Consider the following 26,550-nt stretch of genomic DNA (forward strand, 5'->3'; position numbering starts at 1 on the left):
CCACAGTCTTGAAGCACTGAACTTTGTCAAAGACAGAAATATTCACCTTCTTACTCTCCAACCTTGCAGCAGCCACAAAGCCATAAGGCACACCCACATGATAAAGCTTTTTTAAGTTTCTCTAACATCTCATTCTGATGAATCCAACACAATGTTTGAACTCACTGGGCTTTTCAATACTGCTTTCTCCACAACTGTGAATGTTGAATTAGCCATTACAGGATTCAAGTCAACTACCATATTGCCACTGAACATACACATTTTCACATAAGTATATTTCTTGCCATCAGAAATAAATGACCAGCAGTTCGTGGTTGAAGGAGACCTAGGGTTGGTGTTAATTCCCCTGTACGCTCCAGGATTTTTCTGTCAGGTAGCACTACTTTCACCTCTAGCAAAGTTTAATGGATATGGCAACTTGGTTCAAATTCTAAATTAAACAGTAGGTATGTTGTAAGCCATTTTGAAAATCATAGGAAGCAAGAGCACAATTTCTCCTATAGGACTGTGTGTAATGCACAGTGGTGCTGAACTAATTTTTAGGCTGATGACAGTTTTTGTTACATTTTGCTCAATGCTTCCTGCTGTGTGATAAGTTTTTGTCTTTAATTACACCACTGTTAGTACTCCATTATGGTATTTTCCATTGTAGCACTAATTTTTATAGGCTGCATTTGTGTTCACCCCAAAAATTGTGTCACTGGTTCCTTAAACAGAAGCATGGATTAGTTCTTCCTCCCTGTCTATCAAACAAGAGCAGCATGTCTTTAATTATCTTGTTATTTTCACCTGTCCCAGCAGTGAGAAGAAAAACCATTTGTTGTAACAACATTTAGATGATGTAAAAGTGCAAATCAGTTACTCTGCATACTCCCACTCACTGATGGGTTATGGACTCACGTTTTTGAGAAAACTCAAGTTGTGGGATAATATTTTCAGAGTACACAAATGTATTACAGAAATTATATCTAGTTATAGTTGTAGAACAGTATGTAAAACATTTTCAAAAAAACTTGGTATCTTGACAACTACTTCAAAGTGTCATTAATGTCCTTCATTGTTACCATTATCTCCCTTTTATGAAAATAATAACAATAATAATGAAAATATGATTATAATACTAGGAAGAAAAGAAATAGCAAACTGAAAATAAGTCAAGTCTCACAATATTTAGTTACCATAACAAAATATTTTAAGAATAGTTATTGCAGATATGAGATGATAATTTGCATGATTCAACACTTGTACCTTCAAACTCAGTGATCTCCAATGGTATCTGAAACGTATAGACATTGCATGGAAATTTTTTTGTAATGAGCACATGATCTGACATGGTATTGACATAAGTCATTATCATGCAACATTTTCTCACTTAGTGAGATCTTCAGCTGATAATACACATTAACATCTTATTAGTTGTCTCTTGTGAGAGACTGTGTTGAGACATTAAGGAAAAAGCCTCTTAGTGGTCAACACTATAACTCTAAATGTTTGTTGACCTATATTTTATGTACTGGCAATGGATGTTTATCATCAATAACATCTGTGATGTCGGGTGAACAACAGGCATAAATTTATGTAGATTTTCTGGATTGATGACATTGATAGTAATCATTCTCAATGTGTAACATAGTAAGATTTATTTGTTACAACACCAATGGGGACTGACCTTCACTGTGACAACAGGTAGCTGCCTCACTACTTTCTCCAGTTGTAAAGATACATTTGGTTTTAGTTAAAAAAATTTACTATATTATCATTATTGGTTATGTCATACAACAAAACCTTTTCCTTTTTTTATATTATTTTTAATTGAGCTTATTGTATATGTCACAATGGGTCCATCCCATACTAATATATATTGGTAATTCTTCCTCCTTCAGTTGCACAGCTGTTTTCTTATATGAACTCCCCATAGCTCCAGTGTTAACTTCTGTGACTTTCATGTTCATTATACCAAAACAGGGAGAGACCTCTCAACAGTGGTGCTATTCTAAGTTCCTGACTTAGCAACTTACCATGACACTGGACACAGATTTCTCATTCAGCAATGAATACTTATAGGCTACACACTACTTTCATTTATTTTGCTGTCACATAGGTTATCTGCTTGTTGTTTGATTTTTGATACATATGAGGAGCAACCAGGAATGGGAGTTGGTGCCAAAGTTTAGACAAACTTACTACCTATTCACTTATGAAACACAATGATATTGACCATTCATGCAATTTTTAAAGTAAATTATGAAATTATCCTCAAAACAAATCTCATTTCACACATTAAAAATTATCTGTTTTGTATTCTGATGGCCCATGAATAAGCACAGTTCAATGATATAAAGTAACTAAATTCTACCTGAGACAAATAAATCAGTATCTCTGCTATTCAGTGAGTTGTTACCTTTTCTCCTTAAACTATTTACATTCCACTAGGGCTTTCCATTTCCAAGGATTTGGTCCCTGACTTCAGCCTCACCATTTGAAAAATATGTGTACTCAACAGTTCCAGCAAAACTTTGTCACCTACCAGTGCTGACAAAAATCTATCTCTATTAATTTTGCTCTTATGATAACTCCTGATAGTTGTTTAACATTATGTGAACCACATTCAGGTGAAATTGAAACAATCTCTGTTTTAATGCATTATTCTGCTCTTGTGTAACAAAACTAACCTCTGTAATATTCCATTACTGATACTAGCCAATGAGAAAATGCTAGTTACAAAACACAATGGAACCACAATGTAGACAATTTTGACTACTGTCACTCTCTAACAGTCCCTCAAGCTGACACTTTCCCTGAACAATTTCAAGTAGTTCCTGTTAATTCATTTTGAGCATTTCTATGTGTAAAATAAATCTAGTATTCAAAATATGTGTTAGGAAAAGACACATTAAAGCCAAAAAATAACTTTCAAAACTGATGAATAATTATTATCCTGAACTGAAACATTATTCAACCACTGTGCTGTGCATATTATGAAATCCATTACATGTTTCCCATTGTTTGTACCATAAAAAATAATTACAGGTTGAATTATGTTTCTACAACCAAAGAGACCTTGATAATCATTATAGAATGGAATGAGAAGGATGCAGTTTGATAACAATGAAAGAAAAAATCATAGTCAACAGTCTGAAATGTAATCACAAACAGCATATTTAAAACTGAAATTTTCAATTATAAGTAGTTGCTTGAAAATCATACTTCAGGGACATGACCACAATTAAGTTGTATTTTTAAATTTCCATTTAAAAAATCATTCATACAGGAGGATTATACAGACATGCCATCATTTGATCATCGTACAGACTCCCATATGAAGGACATAGACATAGGTAGCCCTGGTGTTCAGAAGCAACTGAGAGAGTTTAAAACATATAAGTTGCCAGATCGAGATGGAATCCTGATTTAGTTTTAAAGAGACTATTCTGTGACATTGGCCCCTTACTTAGCTTAAATCCATTGTGAATCTCTCATCTAGTGCTAGATTTCATATGACTGAATAAAAGCACAGGTTACTGCTGTATATAAAAAAGGTAAAAGAGCTGACCTGCAAAATTACAGATCAATATCCATAACATCAGTTTGCTGCAGAATTCAAGAGCATATTCTAAGTTTGAATACAAGAAATTTCCTTGAGGAGGAAGAACTTCTGTCCATAAAACAGCATGGATTTAGAAAGTGTCACTCATGTGAAACTCAGCTTTCCCTTTCCTTACAATATATCCTGTGAACCACAGATGAGGGGAAATAGTCAGGTTCAATATTCCTTGGCTTCTGGATAGTGTTCGATACAGTGGCACACTGCAGACTGTTAATGAAGGTCCGAGCATACAGAATAGGTTTTCTGATATGTGGGTGGTTGAAAGAATTCTTAGGTAATAGAACACAGTACTCTGTTGTGGATGGCAAGTGCTCATTCTTGAATGTTTGGGATCCTCACCAGATCAGATTAAAGGAAGACATCAAAGCAGTTCAGAGGTGTGCTGCTAGATTTGTTACTGGAAGTTTGATCAACTTGCAACATGCAAGAAAATACTTTGTGAGCTCGAATGGGAATCCCTGGAGGGAAGATATTCTATTCCTGAAACAGTATTGAGAACATTTAGAGAACCAGCATTTGGAGCTGACTGCAGAATGATTACTACACTGCCAATGTACATTTCACATCAGGACCACAAATATAAGAGACATTAGGGCTCATTTGGAAGCATATAAATATTATTTTCCCCTCACTCCATTTGTGAGTGGAACAGGAAAGAAATTACTAGTAGAGGTACAAGGAGCCCTCCACCACGCACTGTAAGGTGGCTTGCAGAGTATTTATGTATACTTCTCAGGAAGGTGGAATATCCAACAAAACAATTTCACTTAGCAATTTAACAAAATAAGAAAGCAAGATTTTGTTTAAAGTTGAAAAAAAGAATTGAGTATTAATCTGAACTGCGAAAGCTTTCAAGTCATCATTGTGTGACAGTGAAAGTAATTTTCCATTGCAAAGTTAGAAAGTGATGAACATTTGAGAATACCATGCATAATACCATTCTATTAGGTTACTTTATTAATGAGGTGAGAAAATACTATTCAAAATACATAATTAAAAGAGCATAGTTAACAGATGACCATACAGTTAAGGCATTGAGTCATCAGTAGGTGCATAAACAAGACTGAGGATGTGCCTAGGAACAACAAACTTTTTCACCTGTACACTGAGGTGTTATGTTTACTACTTACATTATTTATTCAGGTTATCATAAGAGGAATGGTCAATATTCAGGGTTATGATAGGAATGATCCTTCAAAGCAAAAAAGATCATAAACATGGACTCTGAAATGCATACCTTAACACTATGAGCCCTTCTTCATCTTCAGTACTGTGAAACAAATCTCTTCTACTGCAATGTCTTTGCTTTCCATGATGTGGGAGGTGTTAGTATGGGAAAAAAAGGAAATAATTGTATAGTAAATATGGACTCTAAAATGCATACCTTAAGAGATATGAGAACTTGTTCAGCAGAAGAGATGTCTTTTGCAACACTGAAGATGAATAAGTGCTCATGGCCTTACGGTATGCACTTTACAGCCCATGTTTACTAAATAATTTTTTCTTGCATTGGTCCATACTACATCCTCTTCAAATATGGAAAGGAAAGAGCTTGAAGAAGAAGAGAATTATGAAAACTGATCATAGTTCTTGAGGCATGCATTTTAGAGCCCTATTTAACACAAATTTTTACTTCAGATGATTATTCTTGTCATATCCCTGAACAGGCTTCCTGACCATTCCTCCTAGGATGCCCTGTATTTGAGCAAGGACTTTCACCACTTTAGATACAGGGTGTCAATTATTGAACTATATGAAAAAAAAATTAGTTACCAGCTAAGGCATGTACACACTTTATTCAATGTGTAAACATCACTACAGATATTCAGATTTAGGTTATGACATGTTCGATATACCTGCCATCATTGGCAATGATGTGGCACAGACAAATAGCAAAATTCTGCATGATCCACTGAAGCATCGAAAAATTGATGCTGTCGATGACCTCATGAATGGCTGTTTTCAGTTCAGCAATGGTTTTGGGGTTATTGCTGTACACCATACCATTAATATAGCCCCACAAAAAACAGTTGCAAGTGTTCTGATCCGGAGAACATGGGGGCCAATCTAGGCCCATGGCAGTGGCCTCTGGGTACCATAGAGTCAGAATGCGGTCCCCAAAGTGAACCTACAGGACAACAAACACCTTCCTGCTTCAATGGGGTTGAGCTCCATCTTGCGTGAACCACATCTTCTTGAAATCAGGGTCACTTTGGATAATGGGGATTTCATCTTCCAAAACCTTCATGTACCATTCGATAGTCACCATGCCATCAAGGAATATCACACTGATTATTCCGTGACTGGACATTACACACCATACAGTCACCCGTTGAGAGTGAAGAGACTTTTCAATCATGAAATGCAGATTCTCCGTCCCCCAGATGCACCAACTTTGCTTATTGATGAAGCCATCCAAATGAAAGTGGGCTTCATTGCTAAACCAAGCCATATTCATGTAAAAATTCCCATCATGCAACTTGGCCAACCATGCAGTTTGAAAGCCTTAATGCAAACCATTCGGATGTTGTGACAATTATATTTCATATAGTTCAATAATTGTCACCCTGTAAGTAATGCTAAGCTGTTTTCCAATTTTTACTTTATTTTGGCAGTTTACAGATACAATTAATCTAGCAGAAATTGTAAAATTAACTCCTCAAAATAAGTGAGATAGAAATACCATATCTGACTGGGAGACTGATACAGGGCAGTAGAGCCATTTACTTAAGGCATCATACAGTGGAAGTAATAGGAATAAAGTACTGATCATGGAAGTTCTCAGCACACAACAGTTGTACATAATCTGCTGAAGCAAGTATCTGTTGTTTTCAGCTTTGCACTGTATTAGTAAACACTGCAGACATGCCAGTCTGGTGTTGATCATCACAGCTTATCCTAATGATGAATTTCATTTTAAGTTTTATTGTAAGCCTGTGGGAGGCTGGATGGACATCCTGAAGAATCATCCAACACTTTGGACATGAGATGTTATCTTTACACCAGTCTAGTGGTTCAAGGCAGGTACACATACATGTTGTACTGGTTCTGGACATCATAAAAACTAATGATTCCTAGACTGCCATGTCATGTGACCAGCCACTGTTTACAGCACAACAGCAGCAGCACAATGAGAACTATTGTTGTTCCCAGAGTATAAAGTGGGAGCCATCACGAACTCTTTGTTGGTAACTGAGGAATGAACAATGGTGCCATTTACCAATCTACTTCATCCATCTCTTCACCATGCAACCAAGATCCATAGCTATAGTGAAACATGTGAACACTGCATTTGGCAACAAATTGTATTTTATTTTCCTACAAAGTATTAGTAAATGATGTATGTATATATTGGTAATGAAAATGAAATGAGTGTATGGCACCATTAGCCAGGAGGCCGCATTCGGGGAAGTTCGGCCGCCAAGTGCAAGTCTTATTTCAGCTAACGCCACACTAAGCAACTTGGGCGCTGGTGATCAGGATGAAATGATGATGAGGACAACACAACAGCCAGTCTACAAGTGGAGAAAATCTCCAACCTGGCCGATAAACAAACCCAGCCCACTGCACAGCAAGCTAAGCAGTCAGACTATATTGGTAATTGATTGGCGACTCCATGTTGTCTTGTGCACTACGACCAGGTAACAGGTATACTTGAAAAAAGAGACAGCATTGGTCGTATATTTTTCTATTGCAAAATCGATTTTCTGTCACTGAGTGACCATCTTCAGTGCTAGAAGTTAAAATTTTTTTCACATTACAATCAGAGAGTACAACATAGAAATCACAATTACATCTGCATATGAACATAACACTTGTTAAAACAAACGTATATTGTATAACAAATTGGGATGTACTGTTGTTACTAGGCTTACGGCAATCACATAGACTGAGGTCGCTGTTTACCTGCACTTGTTCAGCAGACCTCGGTGTGACGGGGCTTGACACGCCCTCTATGTGACATGTGTCATGTGAAGACATAGTGTTATTGATTTTATGAATTATTAACACTAAATGAATCTTGTACTTTTGTGAATGGTGTAGTAATTCAAATTTAAAATGTGCGTACAACACATAGCAGACGCAGGAGAACATCTAAAATACATTGGCATATTGTTTTTTATAAACTATAAAACATAAAATAGATCGATGATAAGTTGTTAGAGTGCAGAACATGTACAAAGCAAAAGATAATGCCACAGAATAATAAATGAACAACATAAAAAGAGGCGTAACACAGGTCTTTCTTAAAAAACGTAACACCCACCATCTGGCGTGGGAAGTCAAAAGTACAACATTCGTAATTTGTGTAACAAACGTTAATACCAAGGAGTCAAAATATAAAAAAAAATAATAACGTTTGTTTTTATATTTTGACTCCTTGGTATTAACGTTTGTTACATAAATTACGAACGTTGTACTTTTGACTTCCCACGCCAGATGGTGGGTGTTACGTTTTTTAAGAAAGACCTGTGTTACGCCTCTTTTTATGTTGTTCATTTATTATTCTGTGGCATTATCTTTTGCTTTGTACATGTTCTGCACTCTAACAACTTATCATCGATCTATTTTATGTTTTATAGTTTATAAAAAACAATATGCCAATGTATTTTAGATGTTCTCCTGCGTCTGCTATGTGTTGTACGCACATTTTAAATTTGAATTACTACACCATTCACAAAAGTACAAGATTCATTTAGTGTTAATAATTCGTAAAATCAATAACACTATGTCTTCACGTGACACATGTCACATAGAGGGCGTGTCAAGCCCCGTCACACCGAGGTCTGCTGAACAAGTGCAGGTAAACAGCGACCTCAGTCTATGTGATTGCCGTAAGCCTAGTAACAACAGTGCATCCCAATTTGTTATACAATATACGTTTGTTTTAACAAGTGTTATGTTCATATGCAGATGTAATTGTGATTTCTATGTTGTACTCTCTGATCGTAATGTGAAAAAAAAAATTTTAACTTCTAGCACTGAAGATGTCACTCAGTGACAGAAAATCAATTTTGCAATAGAAAAATATACGACCAATGCTGTCTCTTTTTTCAAGTATATTGGTAATGTATCTAAGGAAGTAATATAAAAGGTTATTGTATGCACTTTGGTGATGACAGAGAGTAATTGACAGAAAGTTCGTTTGTTCAGTTGCATTTCATTCAATAACTACTTCAAAAATATTTCACATTTTCATCAACTAAATAATGTAATTCCATGATATTAAAATAAAAACAACCTTCTATTACTTAAGTTTAATATCACACTGAAGTATACATCATGATCTCTATTCTGTCACTTACGTGCTCTACAGAAGCTACAGAATCTATTAACTTGAAGAGTATTTGAATTACATATAACAGATTAATTGTTTTCTAAATATATTATCCTATTTCTCAGCTACATCAATAAAATATCAAAATAGGTTTATCCCCATCCTACAACATTTCTATGAAAGTGAGATGTAAGTACTACTGTTAGGTGAGTGACGTGAATGAGATAGAGTGAATTTGGATAGAAAGGGTGATTTTGTGATTTCTTTTCAACAGCAGAAACAGTGACAGTAAATATATAGCTAACAAATACTCAGAAGTTTTAAAATCAGTAGTTGATTCACGGAGACTAATGTGGAAAGAAGCAGAAATGAAAACCTGGTACATGTGATCCTAATTGCGTGAGCAGTGTACTGTAAATAAATTCTCAGGCTATTTCATTGAAATGTCTTCTGTGGTCTTTGTTTTGTGCCCTTCTTAACTTAATATTATGCATCTTATGCTTCACATTTTGTCATTTTTATATGTTCTCCCATTATTTATTTCCTTTGATAATAAGATAATAAACAGAAACAACTATTCTAAAAGCTTAAGATCATGAGAAACATTAGCAGTTTTCTACTGTTGTCACTGTGATTTTAATTGTTGGTGGGCACAGCCCTTTACCTATCTAGGACCAGCTGTTTTTTTCTGTATGAATGGACTAAAACATGAGATACACATGAACACTAAGAGGAAATTTTAACACAGCTACAGATACTTATGTTTCTTGTTCTGACATTTCCTTTGCTAATACCACTACCACCACCACATTGCCCCCACCTCCATGACTTGCACATTAAGTATTAAATACAATGTTTGACCTTCTACTCAATTTTTTTTCAGAAAGAAACAAATTTGTACTGAAATGTCATTATAAAGACAATATCATTTTCTCACAGTGACCCAGGTACTAAAAAAACTTGAGGGAAGGTCTTACGTTCCAAACTAATGAGGGGTAGTTTTTTTCATACCACAGGTTACTTTAATCACCGAATTTTGGTGTGGCTCTTCCATTTATTTCTGTGAAATATTTCTTAATTTACTAATATATGTGAAGTTATGGTTCTGGCTGAACCATAATTTATAAGTGGAAATAAAACAGTTTCCATGTGAAGCCCGCACAGTCCAGAATTGGCATGCCAATCAGGTAAAATCACTGTGAGCATTGAGGAAATCAACCCCATAACACACCAGATTGAAGATACACTGCATCGTGCTGAAGAAGTTCATAACTTCCTGCTGCACATCCTTGTCTGACAGGAATTGTCGACCCTTTAAGGCCTTTTTCAGGAGGCTGAAGGTGTGATGATTGTATGGAGAGAGATAAAGGCTCTAGGGTGGCTGCTTGACAGTCTCCCACTTGAGTTAGCTGACCTCCCAGATTGACCAGCATATTATCTTGAATCACGACCAGCACGGAACTTGGCCCACCATACCCCATTGTTGGTTTCTGACAGACATGCTGCCCCACACACATTCTTTTTTGTTTATTCTTCAGCAGCCAAGAAAAAAATAACAGCATTTTAGTTCTAATTGGAGGCATTTGGTAATAATGTTTCCACAGTTCATGTTTCTGCATTTATCACATGTACATTGGAAAGACATGAATGCCACACTAATCCCTTGCCTATATGATGGTGCTTATATACCCAAATTGGAGTTGTGCTACATTGCATATATGCTAAACAGTACCCTCAAATGGAATCTTTTTGACTGCCCCTTATATAAATTCATTCATTTCATAACTATAGTGATTTTGTTCGCTATGTATAGCTGACATTTGACTTTGTGAGAAAGTATAGAACTATCTGTTGTACCTGAATGTAATATAAACCTAGTTTCCGTATAAGGTATAATTTTTGTAAGAGCTCATAACAAATGTATACCAGACATTTGAGAGTGAATGACATTAACAGCACTGATATTAAAACTAATGGATTGAATTGGCTAGGATATACAAACTATACACTTGTGAGCCAAAACATTATGACCTCCTGCTTAATAGCTAGTTTGTTTGTCTTTGGAATGAAATACACAACTGATTCTGTATCCCAAGGATCCGACAGTTTGTGGTAGGTTTGTCAAGATATGTGGCATTAGATGTCTTTGCACAAGTAACATAATTCATGTAAATAATATTCTGCTGATCTGCGTGTGTTGTGACAGTGCCCTATAGTGACCCAGATGGGTTCCATAGGATTTACATCTGGTGAATTTGGTTGCTGAGACATCAGTGTGAGTTCAAAACAATGCTCCTCAAGCCACTGTAGCATGGTTCTGGCTCTGAGATATAGAGAATTATACTGCTGAAAGATGAGATCACTGTCGAAGAGCACACCAACCATGAAGGGATGTAGGTGGTTTGCAGCTGCAGGTCTCACACAAGCACAGGAGTATGTCTCCCATGGCATAATACTGCTCCCACCAGCCTGAGTCAGTGGCACCGCTGCATGTTTTGAGCCACCATTCTCATCAAAGACGGCATTTGCGGAGAGGACCATCAACCTAGTGTTGAAAAAATGTGATTCACCTGAAGAGCCAATGTACTTCCATTGATTGCCGGACGAATCCTGATGGTCCTGTGCCCACTGCAATCATAATTGATAATGTCGTTGGGTCAATATGTGAACATGTAGGGGTGGTCTTCTGCAGAGTGGGATGCGCAACAATGTATGATGATCAGTGTGCTCCGAAACACTTGTGCATGCACCGTGTGATCTTTTGGCAGATATGCTGGATCTATCCTACATTACAGAGAAAACAAGCCTCCAAACCCCCTGTTATGTGAAGAGTCATGGATGTCCAACCATTTAGTGTCTAGTGGTAGTTTTACTGTCCTTCTACCTCTTTCTGTAGGTGCTCACGACAGTAGCACATGAACATTTGACCAGTTTTGCAGATACTTGTTCACAGGCTCTGCATAATAATAATAATAATAATAATAATAATAATAATAATCTGCCCTTTGTCAAAGTCATTTATCTAAATGCATTTCCCCATCTGCAGCTCATATCTTCACTAGAGTGATCCCCCATCCTTGACTGCTCCTCTTACATACTTTTCTTATCTTGTCACATGTCTTCAATGCCACCACACAGCATCTAATGTTGCAGTGGGCAGTGGTCATTCATAAAGTTTTGGCTGATCAGTGTAGTCCATATTCTGTAGAAATTCTGAAATATTTCTGTAAAAACAGGATATCTAAAAATTTTTCTATATTTTACATACTTTATATTTAAATAAAAGTTTGATAATTGCGATATACTGGGCTGAAAATGATAGATCACGAACTTCTTTATGATATACTTTCATTCTTAATTTCTGGAATATCTTCTGCTTATGAGCTAGATGTTTTATTCTTTATTTTTTTTAGATAAATGTGAACTTCCTGTAAAATTGTTGCTTCAACTTACCAGATTACTTTGAGCTCTACAGATCACAGTGAATTAGTATGTTTGTTACAAAAATTCAACTGATCAATAAGCATGCTGATTACTGCAATTTTACAAACTGCTACTCCAAAATCAATAGTTCTTTGAAATAAACTCACGCATAGGTTAACAGTACTATAATATTCTGCAAAATAATAATGGAAAAATGTATATGAATATAGAGGATTGGATTGGATTGGTTGGGGGAAGAGACCAAACAGCGAGGTCATCAGTCTCATCGGATTAGTGAAGGAAGTCGGCCGTGCCCTTTCAAAGGAACCATCCCCGTATTTGCCTGGAGTGATTTAGGGAAATGACAGAAAACCTAAATCAGGATGGCCGGATGCGGGATTGAACCATCATCCTCCTGAATGCGAGTCCAGTGTGTATATGAATATAAAATAATTGTTTTGGTGTTGACATTCTTAAGGCAATGTAGACAATTTCATCCAAAATTAAGCAGAAGTTACTTTCCACATCCTGCTACAGTAACTGATTTTCAGTCACTTGAGAACTTTCACAGACTCATGTATTTGCTACAAATGTTTTAAATATATTTTTATAAATTGAAAATGAATGTTGTAACAGCCATACCAATAAAAAATAAAGTTGCCTGTCTTAATTACTTGCTGTTGAAGAAATGTTTTATTTTTCACTGAATAACAGTGCTTATTGTCTGTCACATGTTGCAGTCTCAATTACTGATACCTTCTGCAGTTGATAAGTTCTCTAGTGTCAAGGTTTCAAGCCTACGCCCAAGAAGGAAGGAACCAAGAATAGGTTTTACTACTTGTTGACAGTGATTTTGTTAGAGATGGGGCACAAGTTCAGATTATTTTTCTAAGAATGAGGAAGGAAATTGGCCATTCCCTTTCACAGGAACCATTGAGCATTTTCTTGGAGCAATTTAGGGAAATCATGGAAAACCTAAATCTGGATGGCCAAATGCAGATTTGAACCATTGTCCTGCTAAATGGGAGTCCAGTGTGTTAACCACTGCACCACTTTACACAGTTTGACTAGTCAGGTACCATCTCTTGTTTGATGCTGAATGAAGATCATTAGTTTGGTACTTTTTGTTGAGGCAGTTCATATTATTTAGTCAGAGTGGAAAATACCCAATATATGTACCTCATTTTATCAGAGGAGTGTAACTGATATAAACTACTTACAGGTTATCTCAGCGGGTGACAGCACTGCTATATTGTTTTCCTGTGCAGCACAAATCTTCCCCTATGTAGCATAGTATGCACTGTTTTGAAACTTACTAATTGATTAAAATTTAGTGCCATATCTGGACTTGAACCTGCAACCTTGTCTTTCATAGGTAATGCTATTATTTACTGAATTATCTAGGCATGATTCATGATGCTTTGCTCCTGTCAATACACCTACTCCTCTCCTACCCCTAGGATGAGTCTAAGCCTTTTTTAATTATATTCTTTCTTGTAGGCATGCTAGTCTCAAAATGTGTGTGTGACAGCTTCTATAAAGTTTGGAAAGTATGAAGAAGGAAATGGAAGAATTGAAGATTTGAAGGTGGATTGTGAGTCATGTGGATAGCTCAGCCATTAAAACTATTGCCTGTGAAAGGCAAAGTTCTGGGTGTTGAATCCTGGTCTAGCATACTGTTTTAATCTCTCAAAAAGTCTCTTTCTGTAGAGTTTGTTCACTGAGTCTCTTCAACATAATTGTTAAATGCTACACTAAACTGTAAGATCATCATATTAAAACATGGTGAGCTCACTGAAATTACTTACGAATCTATTTATTGTTGATAGTGTAGCACTCTGGGCACAAATACTTAAGTTTAACATCTGAATTAGATTCCTGTAAGACTTCGTATGGTGACAGTATGGGTACACAGTCTCACAATGTCATGACTGCATATCCGATGGACAATTAAATGCAGCAGTTGCGATACTATCTTTGCAACTGTTAGTTAATAAACCAAGACATTCATATGCAGGTTTCCTTTTTAAACATTAAGTAATAAAAGCACCAAGAGGAAGAAATAATTAGATAACTAAAAAAACTGCATCACTTTGATTTTCATGGATTTTTATCTTGTACTATTTTGTTCTGGATCATCTCAACGAACACCAAGGGCTCCAATGAACTCAAGTTGTGAGCATAGTTTTGTTAATGGTATGAGTTGCTGTTGGCTGAGATATTCACCATTCTTCACTAACTTCTGACCTTTCTCAGAACTATTTGTGTTGGTCAAGTATGGCTGCTGAACTCAATGCTGGCATGTAATGTGTCTTTTGAATCACTTCAAATTTCTATCACTGAAATATCAGCAACAAAGGAAATTTTTATTGCTTCTCACTGTAAAACACACAATGAATATCCACACACTTCAACAACAATAGGGTTCAAACTCTATAATTCAACAACTGTCTAATAAATGGGTTAATGGGAGAGCAGCTAAAAATCATTCTACATCAACATGTACACTGAGGTGACAAACATCATGGGACAGCAGTATGCTCATAGATAGATGGTGGTAGTAACATGTATGAAAGGTATGAGAAGTGCATTGGCAGAGCTGTTATTTGTTATTATGTGATTTATGTGGAAAGGATTCTGACCTGATTATGGCCACACAACGGGAATTAATACATTTTGAATGCAGAATGGTAGTTGGAGCTAGACGCATGGGATGTTCAATTTCGGAAATCAGTAGAGAATTCAATATTCTGAGAGCCAGAGTGTCAAGAGTGTGCAAAGAATACAAAATTTCAAGCAATACCTCTCACCATAGACAATGAAGTCGCTGACTGCTTTCACTTAACGACCGTGAGCAGTAGCATTTGCATGGCATTATCAATGCTTAAGAGACAAGCAACACTTCATGAAATAATCACAAAAATCAACGTGGGATGTACGATGGATGTATCTATTACAACAGTGTGGCAAAATTTGGTACTAATGGTCTAAGGCAGCAGATGACCGACATGAGTGCATTTGATAACAGCCTGAGATCGCCCTGCTGTGCCTTTCCTGGGCTCATGACCATATCCATTGTACCCCATATGACTGGAAAACTGTGACCTGGTCAGTTGAGTCCCAATTTTGGTTAGTAAGAGCTGATGATAGGGTTGAAGTGTTGCTCAGGCCCCACAAAACCATGGATCCAAGTTGTCAACAAAGTACAGTGCAAGCTGATGGTGGCTCCATAATGGTGTGAGCTGTGTTTATATGGAAGGGACTGGGTTCTCTGGTCAAACTAAACTAATCATTTACTGGAGATGGTTATATTCAGCTACTTGGAGACCATTTGCAGCCATTCATGGACTTCATTTTCCCAAATGATGACAGATTTTTTACAGATCGCAATGCACCATGTCACCGGGCCACAACTGTTTGCAACTGGTTTGAAGAACTTTCTGGACAATATAAGCAAATGATTTGGCCACACAGACCACCCAACATGAATCCCATTGAACATTTATGGGACATAATCAAGAACTCAGTTTGTGCACAAAATCATGCACTGGCAACACTTTTACAAAGATGAATAGCTACAGAGACAGCATGGCTCAGTATTTCTGCAGGGGTCTTCCAATGTTGTGTTGTGTCATACCATGTCAAGCTGCTGTGCTACACCAGGCAAATGAAGGTTCAACATGATATTAGGAGGTATCCCATGACTTTTGGCACCTTGTGTACGTTGTTATGTGTATGTACATACATACTATGCAGGCTAATGTACTTGTATAATTTCTAAACATTAACTTTCCTGTTACACTCATCAATGGAGGAATTATTGCCTGTATGCCTCTGTATGTGACATAATATCACTCACTTATTAGGCCTGATAGCCCTTCTGTGAGATGAATTTTAGTGATAGTACAATCAGACTGCAATCTGTCTCAGTTCTGGCAACTTATGAACTACACACTGTAGTTGCACTATGTCACATCAAGACTTCAGATAACTGTAAAATTTTGTACGATGTAAATAAAAACTAATTTCTTAAAAGGAATGAAAGAAACTGGTGAAATCATATAGTTGAATAATGACCTAATGAGAAAAATCATGATTCAAGTAATACTGTATTTCTAGTGATTCAGCATTTCTAAAAAAAGACTCCAAGATGGAAATATTTATTGAAATAACTACATTTCTATCTGGTTCATAATAACAGAGAAATCCAAACAAGTCAGTATATAGCATATTATTTAATGCTCATAATCTATAAATCTAAAGGGAAAACACAAAAGCAAGAAAGAATCTTTACAGATATTACCTAGTCCATATGATTTACTGTTGAAAGAACAGAGGAATAACTGTTGTATATTATCAAATGAAAGAAAGCAAATATTATAATGTGTTCTTTACATCACTTTTTCCTATAGTACATGCCTTCACAACAATTTATAGGTCTGCTATATAGGTCCCCATATACATAGAGCATGCATGCTTAATCATCAGTCTACGGCTTTCTTGATTATTGTTAGATGCTGATGCCACATCTTGTAGTAGTCTACCTTTCTTTTAGTAGACATCATGTGCCAATACATATGTTTTTGCAAATCCTTAATTCTCCTATTGCACCACATAGCTATTAGAGTCAAATTTAAGTTTAATTACTACAATGATTTTGTTAATGATTTGTATTTGGTGTAAGTGTTTACACTACTGGCTGCGTTCCAAATTTTCATTAATATTCAATGTTTGTCACTTTTAATATTTTGGTTGCACCATTACTACTTGCAATTCAAATTGTCTTCTAGATTCATTATTTGATGTGGAGGATTCTCGTACTCAGAATGGCTGTATTAGACTGAATTTTCCCCTCCATGCTTGTAAGTGCCAATGACAATGTTCTCCCATTTCCAAAATATGTGTAAAGACGATTTTGCTCATGTTCACTTCAGTTACACCAAATCCACCTTGATCTCTCTCTCTCTCTCTCTCTCTCTCTCTCTCTCTCTCTCTTACTCTCTCTCAAAAATCTTTCAAATGCGCAACTCAGTTATTACCAGGATACATTTTACATTTGCTAGCTGTAGAATATAGCAAAACATCTATTTAATCAGTATTATCATCTCTCTACTCTCTCATGTGCTAATAACAACATATGTTTTTTCTGTAACTAAACATATGTAATGTTTGTATTGGAAATAGCACTAAGTTACTTGAATTGGTTCAGACTGATGCTCATCTATGTTAAAGTTTTTGCATATAAAAATAAAAGGAAGGCCAGGAACATAATTTTTAAAGCAACAATAGAAGATAAAGTATTCTTGTGCTGCTAGGTGCACTCACTGGTTAAACATCTGAGAGCTGCTGGCCAAGTTTATATTCCATCATTAATGTCTAGCCATCCTATCTTTGATAATTTTATATCTCCAGCTGATATATACTCTGTGACCTCATGAGAGCTATTTTCCACACACTGTGGGACGTAATTTTTATGAGAATTGTTACTCACAAGTTTAAATTCAGTATTTTTTGTAGGTGATTTCTCACAGATCATGTTTGAGGGGACTTAGGGTCAACAGGTTGATAGCATAATGGCCCAGACTGCAGCCACTGATCAGCACCATACATGGATCACTGAGTTCTGAGTAATGAGCATTGCCAGACATCGACCTACCTGCTCAGCAGCAGCAAGACATTACCACACCAGACTTCCACAAGTCAACAGCCTGGGACACTGACCAACATTCAGGAAGCCTCTGTTTTTTGACCCACTACTGGATAGCAACAGCCAGACCTCTGTCATTGTTCCGTGTTCAAGGTATTTCTGCGTGATACACGACTGCTTTCACATTGTCAGTCCTGGGCAGCAGTAATTGATCACATAGGATAGTCCATCATCATTAACACAGCTAGGCCATGCTACAACATTCAGTCTGTGCCAATCAGTGCTGTACTTACGATGCAGGTACCACCCCATCTCTGGGATGGGAACCACTGATCAATGACTAACTGCAAGGGCTCCTGGCAGCCAACCCTCCTCCGCTGCCTTCACAACAACTCTCACAGATGTATCTGCCACTGCCTATTGGTCTGAGATGTGAATGGATGACTACCCAGCCCCATGCTGCTAGGGAACTGCCATCACCTGACACAGTGCCACAGCCTAAAGCCCAGAGTTCATCTCCCTGTGTGGAGCTGTCTGTCATCACACCACTAGGATATCTCTGGCTACAATATAAGGTGTCTTAACTTCCTTGCTGATGATCACCTGCTCTGAGCTGACGTGTGTGACAGCAGCACTGACTCAGTGCCCCGAGTGCCGACAGTGCCGAACTCGCCACACCACCTTGTGTGTATGCTGCATACTATTTGCTATGCCTACCTCAATTGCAGTGCTGAGAGGAAATATTAAAAGATATCGCCAAGCCACATCTGAGATGAGGGCACCCCCATATAATTGTCCACAACAGATCAAATAATAAATAACTATTCTTTCACTGATTGTTTCTCTGCAGCCTGTTACAATGTATTCCTGTCTCCCTCACCATCATATGAGCCCAGAATGCCCCATGTGGGAGTCGAGTGCCTCCTGACCAGCACCAAGCCAGCTTCCATCTCCCAGTACTGGTCATTGCACACCCCAACTTGCTACATTTGCATTACAAGCAGTAAACCCAGATAAATTGATTTTCAACAGCAAAAAAATTTGAAAATAGGCAAGTATTGTTTCAGAAATTATTAATTTATGTTAAATATGCAATTACTTACAGTTGGTACTGAGTTTATAAGCACACAATTTTTAATGTAGCAGTTGGATATAAATTTGAGGGAGAAAATATATATTGATTCCTGACAAAATTTAAGCATAAAATACTCCTAAACTTCACATTACTGTTTGTGTACTGTATTTCTGATAATCAGTTTTTGATTTCAACACAAATTAGTACCTAGAACAGGATTCTGCAGTGATGCCATAAAAAAGGTATCTTCTGAAATTAGCAAAAGACTTACTCTTCAACAAATCCTGAACTGTGTGTTGATAACAAGGTTAATAGAATGAGATTTTCACTCTGCAGTAGAGTGTGCACTGATATGAAACTTCCTGGCAGATTAAGACTGTGTGCCAGACCGAGACTCAAACTCTTCTTTCTTGAAGACAAAGGTCCCGAGTTCAAGTCTCGGTCTGGCACACAGTTTTAATCTGCCAGGAAGTGTCAACAAGGTTAATGTTGCAACATTAAAAAAATGTTAAAGAAGGACTAGTCTACACATACCTGTATAAAGACTGACAACAACACTTGCCATACTGTATGTATAGTCCCATTACAACTTTACCATTTATCCTCATATCCAGAAGAATGGAGTATGCTCTGTCCATCCATCCTGATTTAGATTTTCCATGGTTTTCCTAAACCATTTCATGCAAATGATGACAAATCCTGTATCATTGTGAGAGGATCCCTGGATGAGTACATCAACTTAAGTCAAATCAAATGACACATAACATATGCTTGTATTGAAGACTAGTTGAGTATACATCCAGAGATAATGACAGGGTTTTCATATGTTATAGTTCTGTACACTACATTACTCCCAGAAAAACTATGAGACAGCCAGCTTTTCTGTGGAATTAGTACAAGCAAGCTTTTCTGTGAATTTGCTGTAGGTAAATAATGTAAAAGTAAATTATGTTTTTTCAAGAAAGAAGAGTTATTGAAACAAACTGCACTGAGAGAAACTACAATCTGATTCCAGCAGCAACTACAATTGAAACCAAAATAAATGTTGGAAACTCAATAATAACAATATTTATAACAGTGGAGACATAACTACTTACATGGTCTTTCTATGTCACGAACTACTATGTCTTACAAAGAGAAGAATATTAAATCTTTGGTGATTGGTGTAGAAACTAGAGTACTTGGAAAGCAGAAATAAGGGAAGGGACTCAATGTGTTATAGAGGCTTGAAAATATCTCACAGCATGATCAAGTAAAAATGTTGCTTTAAATCAGAAACAATCTCACAACTCATGTGCACAGAGCTTATATTCACAAATGCTCTAGTTATTGCCACTCATCATAGTGTTGCTGCTATGAAATAAATATGAGAAACTCAATACTAACAATATTTACAACAGTGGAGAGGTAACTACTTACATGGTAATCACTAATATAGCAGGTGGTTATAGGTAAGTGCGGTTGCTCATGGAAGTCCTTTTACCACTGGGAAAAAATTAGTTCCAATTTTGGAAACAAGGTGGAAATCTGGTGCTGTACAGCATCTCATCGATGTCTCTGGTGCTCATATTTAAAAAACTGTATAAGAGGCAGTTAATAATAAAATCAGCATTATGCTCTTCTTACTCCTCTTATAGTTTCTTCCCACATCCTGTTCCTAATTCATTACAGATGGAAACATTTCTGTACATCTTTCTTAAATTCACAGTGCCAGATTTGCACCTGGTGGCCAAAATTGGAACTAATTGTTTTCCATCATAAATCAGTTCTCCATTAACACACTAGAATATCTACCAACTATTGCTGCTATATGATAATTATGGACCTCACTGGATGTATGTGGGTAGCTGCATTTTAATTGTAACCACCCAGTACAATTCAGCAACAAAAATTGAAAGCTAAGGATGAATCATAAGCTTTAGGATTTGTGGTGGATATTGAAAGTCAAGTATGAATTTGAGGCCCCATATGTGCAAAGAATTGAATCAGAAGTGAATCTACGAGTAATACTGATACTTTGGTGCCCTCTGTTTTATTGTAAACTAATTCTACAACACAGTTTTACATCCTGTAAATGTATTTTCTTTCCATAATAATTTGTTCCCACTGACTGAGTGTGGAGTTACAGCTATTGACATTCAAATCTGATGGACAAATCAGTTTCCTATATTATTATTGCATGAGTCATGCCAGCTAAAGATATGGGCATACAGTTTTCTAATTAAGAAATTTGTTTCATTAACTCTCTCTCTTACCCATTGGACAAATTCTGAAGATGACTATGTCTTTCACTTCAGCGATTTATACCATCTCCTTAACTTTCAGGCACTAGGTTGTATATGCAAGATAATGGCATATGTCACAGAGGTATTTGAGATTCATATTATTACACTTCTTTCCCCTACAGTCATAAATTTCAGTGGTTTTATTTTATAGTGATACACCAAAATCACACATGCAGCTGCAAGAAACAATGTACTATTTTCAGCTGTAAGCTGCTCAGGCTGTAGTTTTCTAACAAACATTATTCACAGAGTGACATTCATTTTAGTACACATGTGACTATAAGCTTGTAAATGTCCTTACGTTCCACAGTTGATATTCAGAAAACAGTCTCTGTTGTGGAACTTGTGTCTTGTGTTTACAAGCAACTAGCTATTTAAGCTCCATACTGCCAGTAGGTACATGTTCATAAATACAGTCATCTGTGCTATCTGTAATCTCAACTGTGTGTTTATGTTCCATACAGCTATGATCTACAAAACTTTCTGAATGAAAATGATAAATAGGCAGGAGGCTATATTTTAATGTGACATTGACAATGAAATAATTGGATATGAAACATGAGCTCAGTTGGGACAAAGAATGGGAAAGGAAATCAGTTGTATCCTTCACAAAGGAAACACCTTGTAGCTTGCCTTAACTGCTTTATGGAAAAGCCGGCCGAAGTGGCCGTGTGGTTAAAGGCGCTGCAGTCTGGAACCGCAAGACCGCTACGGTCGCAGGTTCGAATCCTGCCTCGGGCATGGATGTTTGTGATGTCCTTAGGTTAGTTAGGTTTAACTAGTTCTAAGTTCTAAGGGACTAATGACCTCAGCAGTTGAGTCCCATAGTGCTCAGAGCCATTTGAACCTTTATGGAAACCATGGAAAATGTTAATCCAAATGGCTCAACGGAGATTTCAACCCCATACCACCCAAACGCATTGTTCAGGCCTTAAGACTTAGAACCTTCCTGAGGATTTTCAACATGAGCAAACAATGTGGCAGCATTAAATTTAATCATATTTATTCCTTTCTTCTCATGCTCATGTACAATAACACAAATATATCAGTACCCTGTGTATTACTCATTAAAAATAGCACACTACAGGCCCTGAGTATGTGAATGAGTCTTATTAGTTCCATACTTCATAAAAGTAAACTAAGTTTAAGTTTCTTCCCTATGCATAATGAAACACAGTTTGGCTGAAGAGTTCTTTTTATTGTTACTTCTGTCTCTGGAACCACAATGCTATAATTCTTCAGACAATAGGTTAATATAAATACCAAAAACACTATGCAATATCTAACAACATTATGATATCAGAATCATAGTAATTAGTCCAAGATAGCCCAGAGAGCAGCCAGCATAAATATATGTGTGCTTTTACCTTTTTTTAATTTCTGTGTTATCATATATCCACTTTTCATATCGCCTGTGTGAAAAGAGATTTTGACTCATAAAGCTCTACAAAAGTGATAAAGCTTCTGTGCCTGTGGCAATGGTTTTTTGGCATCAGTTAGGGCTCACACTAAACAACTCAGTGAAATATCATTCCTACAATGTGAAATAATGTGTGTAACCCTGTAAACTGTCATCTTTTGAAGAGTTTCCTGTCACATCAGTTGCTACCTCCTTTGTGGAGTATGAGTGTTACATACCTTAGTGTATGTGGGTGAAGTGAATACTTTTACACTGCACTATTATGTTTTAATTGTTGATAACAATGAGGGAGAGAAAGATGCAATAGCATAAAACTTGGTGTCAGCATGTAGGCTGCTCATCACGAAAAATGAGCTGACATGTCTATTGCATGTGGTAGGCTGGGTTGAATAATAAACCTCTCCATAGTTTCTCATGGAATATGGACATGAGATACTGTTGACTGTAATATCTAACATGATGCTTTGTAGATATTAGAATTATATTAATACCTTCAGCTGCTGACAGGCATTGATATATATCAATAGGGTGAGGTGAAAATGTGTGCCTTGACCGGGACTCGAACCCGGGATCTCCTGCTTACATGGCAGATGCTCTATCCATCTGAGCCACCGATGGGACAGAGGATAGTGCAACTGCAGGGACTATCTCATGCACGCCTCCCGCGAGACCCACATTCTCACCCTGTACGTCCACACAATACATTCGTTGTGTCACACCCCAACACACTCATCACTCGTGGAAGACATTCCTACCAAGTCCCGTAAGAGTTCAGGGAATATGTGTGCATCCACATAGAAGAAGGAAGTCATGGCCAGTATTGCCAGAACTGTATACTGACATGTCAGAAAGAACAGACACCAGTGATGACCTGCAGCCATCTAGAACGAAATTAGAATTGTATTAATACTTTCAGCTGCTAACGGGCGTTGATATATATCAACAGGGAGAAGTGAAAATGAATGCCCCGCCTGGGACTCGAAACCGGGATCTCCTGCTTACATGACAGACGCTCCATCCATCTGAGCCACCGAGGGCACAGAGGATAGTGTGACTGCAGGGACTATCTCATGCATGCCTCCCTATCCTCTGTGCCCTCGATGGCTCAGATGGGTAGAGCGTCTGCCATGTAAGCAGATCCTGGGTTCGAGTCCCGGTTGGGGCACACATTTTCACCTGTCGCCCATTGATATATATCAATGCCCGTCAGCAGCTGAAGGTATTAATATAATTCTAATTTCATTCTAGATGGCTGCAGGTCATCAGTGGTGTCTGTTCTTTTGGTCATGTCCAAAAGAACAGACACCATATCCATATCAGTATACAGTTCTGGCAATACTGGCCATGACCTTCTTCTTCTGTGCAGATGCACACATATTCCCTGAACTCTTACAGGACTTGGTAAGAATGTCTTCCACGCGTAATGAGTGTGCTGGGGTGGGACGCAATGAATGTACTGTGTGGATGTACAAGGTGAGAATGTGGGAGGTGTGTGCGAGATAGTCCATGCAGTCGCACTATCCTCTGTGTCCTCGGTGGCTCAGATGGATAGAGCATCTGCCATGTAAGCAGGCGATCCCAGGTTTGAGTCCCAGTCGGGACACACATTTTCACCTGTCCCCATTGATATATATCAACGCCCATCAGCAAAAAATGGTTCAAATGGCTCTGAGCACTATGGGACTTAACATCTATGGTCATCAGTCCCCTAGAACTTAGAACTACTTAAACCTAACTAACCTAAGGACAGCACACAACACCCAGCCATCACGAGGCAGAGAAAATCCCTGACCCCGCTGGGAATCGAACCCGGGAACCCGGGCGTGGCCCATCAGCAGCTGAAGGTATTAATATAATTCTAATTTTGATCTAGATGGCTGCAGGTCATCAATGGTGTCTGATCTTTCAGACATGTCTGAAAGAACAGACACTATATCCATATCAGTTTGTAGATATTGTCTGTTAGGGACCACTAATGGATAAGAAGCACATACATACCCTGTTGAACAGGTATAGTGAAAAAGATTTACTGCAGTGTTTTGTAAAAGATTTGAACATCTTTGGCACCATGCAGTAAGACAAAATCACTTGCCTTGTTGTAAATCTGGAGTTCCTGCAAGTTATAGCAATAGTTATTGTCATCTGTAGCCCATAGTGGAAAATGAAATCATGCCAGTTATTTGTCTGGTTTCAGAATACATACTCTGACATGGATTTGAATTGTCAATTCCACTGTCTGTCAGTTTGTGAGTTGACAAATGTTGTACTGGTGACATACTTCATTTATCTTGGATTAAAATAATGAAAGCTTATGCATTATGTGATCAAAATGTTTTTGCATACATTTTGTAGCCTCATTAGGACAAATGGTGTGGTGATCTTCTCATATCTCTAGGTTGTAAGTAAATGACCTCAGTAGCAAATGCTTAATTCCATAAGCTGTGGAATGTAAAGTCATACCCATTCTGCAATATACTACTGGGCCTTAATTAAAAAATAAATAAATAAATAAAATTAAAAATAAATTAAAATAAAAAATAAAGAAATGTCACATTTTGCTTGGAAAGTGAAAGGCTTGTATGTCGTATGGTACAAGATAACATTTTAACTGGGTTTCTACCAGTACAAAGATCTGAACATCTGCTAGACATGAAAATGAACAAGTGATAAGTGATGTTTCATGCTGCAGCAAGAGAATAAATGAAAATACAAGACTGCTGGCCTGTATCTTCATTGACCTTGGCTATTACAAACAGAGGATGTCAGCAACAATAACTGCTGCATCTCCGAATCTGCAGAAGTTACCACTGTACTGACTGCAATTTCAGATTATTTGCTGATTCCAGTGTTATCTATGAAGCAGTGTGACATGACACGATTTCTAATAATATCCAGTCATTTCTTGGCAAAAGTGCCTATTTTATCTTAATTAAGAGAAATTTAAAATAGTACACTTTATGAAATATAAATATGTAGCACTGGTAGTTGCTAAATTATTCACAATTATATTGAATCATGACAGACAGTTATCCGGGTGTACAGGTATGGGAGTGAGTGATGAACTACAAGACTAGCCCAGTTCTTGTTGTATCAGATGGCAGGTTTTGCTTTACAGGCAAAATACTTAGAAACTGCAGTTTGTATTAATACAGTGGAATACTACTGATATTTATGGGGCTTCATTAGGTTGAATTAGGAGGCGACATTGAATGCAAGCAGAGTAAGACAACCTGAGTGATCTTAGGCAGCTCTACTGAGGACACTTTCAATGAGGTGTCTGAATGAGTGTGGAGGAATGGTGGTGTATTCTTCCTCAAGAGCCAAAGCCCAAACAGACAGTGATGTTGGATGTTAGGGTCTGGAACAAAGTAAATGTTCTAACTCATCACAAAGGTTTTCTGTTGGGTTCCGGTCAGGACTCTAGGCAGGGCAGTCCATTTCAGGAATGTCATAGCCCACAAATCATTGCATCACAGATGTTGCTTTTTTGACAGGGTACACTGTCATGGTGATACAATGAATCATCATCTCCTAACTGTTTTTCTGCTGTAAGCAGTATACAATACTGTAAAATGAGTACATATCGTTCTGCAGTTAGTGTTTCCTTAACCGCAATAAAGGGTCCACATCCTAACCACAAAAGACACCCCCATACTGTAACACCACCTCCTCTGCACTTCACTTTTGGCACCACATGTGGGGCAGGTAACATTCTCCAGGCATTTGCCAAACCCGAACACTTCCATCTGATTGCCACAGCATATGGTGTGATACATCACTAGAAATCACTCGTTTCTAGTCATCCAGTGTACAAT

General features: G+C 37.4%; 1 non-coding gene across 1 annotated transcript; it reads left to right on the forward strand.

Annotated features, from left to right (window-relative positions):
* The first annotated feature begins 23,828 nt into the window (after positions 1–23,828).
* Positions 23,829–23,900, forward strand: Trnat-ugu (transfer RNA threonine (anticodon UGU)). The gene has a single exon. It is a non-coding gene; the product is annotated as a tRNA-Thr (tRNA).
* Positions 23,901–26,550: the final 2,650 nt, after the last annotated feature.

The sequence above is a fragment of the Schistocerca cancellata genome, chromosome 4, assembly GCF_023864275.1.
Source record: "Schistocerca cancellata isolate TAMUIC-IGC-003103 chromosome 4, iqSchCanc2.1, whole genome shotgun sequence".
Lineage (NCBI taxonomy): Eukaryota > Metazoa > Arthropoda > Insecta > Orthoptera > Acrididae > Schistocerca > Schistocerca cancellata.